The sequence below is a fragment of the Mus pahari genome, chromosome 12 (assembly GCF_900095145.1).
Source record: "Mus pahari chromosome 12, PAHARI_EIJ_v1.1, whole genome shotgun sequence".
NCBI lineage: Eukaryota > Metazoa > Chordata > Mammalia > Rodentia > Muridae > Mus > Mus pahari.
Genome location: NC_034601.1, coordinates 80,152,056 through 80,153,322, shown reverse-complemented (window position 1 = coordinate 80,153,322; position 1,267 = coordinate 80,152,056).

The following is a 1,267-nucleotide window of genomic DNA, read 5'->3' as shown; positions in this document are numbered from 1 at the left end:
CCATGGGGTTGCAATCCCCCTCTGCTCCTCCAGTCCTTCCCCTAGCTCTGCCACCAGAGTCCCTGAGCTCAGCCTGATGGTTGGCTGTGAGCATCAGCATCTACATTGATCAGGTGCTGGCAGAACCTTTCAGGGAACAGCCACAGCAGGTTCCTGTCAGCAAGTACCTCTTGAAAACAGCCTCACAGGGATATACTTCATATCCTTCAAATTCCCATCAGGGCATTTCTGGATCATATAATAGTTTTGGTTGTACTTTAAAATGGAATATATACCCTATTTTCCCTAGTATCTGCCCCAAGTTATACCTCGGGCAACACTGTACAAGGGTTCCCTCTGGGTACACCTCTGACAGGATTTATACTTCTATTGACTTTTTGATAATAGTCACCATCTGCAACTACTTTGTAACTGCTTTTTATTTTTAATGTGATATTTTAAAGGTAAACTGGTTTTTAAAAAGTTAGAGGAATATAAGGCATTGGTCAAATAGCACTTGTATATTTAAAACTTTTGCAAAGATAATGCTCTGACTTCTCCGGAGACAAAAGAATCTATGAAATTCTTTTTGAATCCAGGATGTATCCTCCCAACACTAGGCCTGTCTTTACTGTCGTGTGGATGGAGCAGATGGTCTGTGAGGCTAATCTGTCCAGGCTAAACCTACAGCATGCACACAGCCGAGGAGAGCATTCTTAGATTGGTTCTTTAAGATCCTCAATTACTGAGATATATTAGTTCCCTCTCAGGAAATATTTCCCTGGACCATGGCAAATGTTAAACATTACAGTTCTGTAAATCATCTTAAACTAGATAAAGTCAATATTATTGCAACACAAGTATACTAACACAAGATAGTTCACACAAAGACTAAGCACATTAAATTTTCCAATGGCAGAGAACCACTAATATGGACATACATGTTCAACCAATTCCACTTTGCTCTCAATTTCTTGTTAATAAAGCACTTCTTTTTTTGTATTCTTTGTGGCACTCAACTGCTCTAAGCCACAGCATGGACTTACCTGAGCCCTTCTACTAACAGACCTATATGTATGTTCTTACTATGTGATTACCAAGTATATGTAAATTTTTCAACTATATCCAAGAGTAGAAATACTTAACTATGCCATTTCTGAACTACCTTTAAAGAAGACAGCATGGTTCTAAATGTCCTTTCTTCTTGATATACCTATACACATTCTCTCTCTCTCTCTCTCTCTCTCTCTCTCTCTCTCTCTCTCTCTCTCTCTCTCTCTCTCTCTCT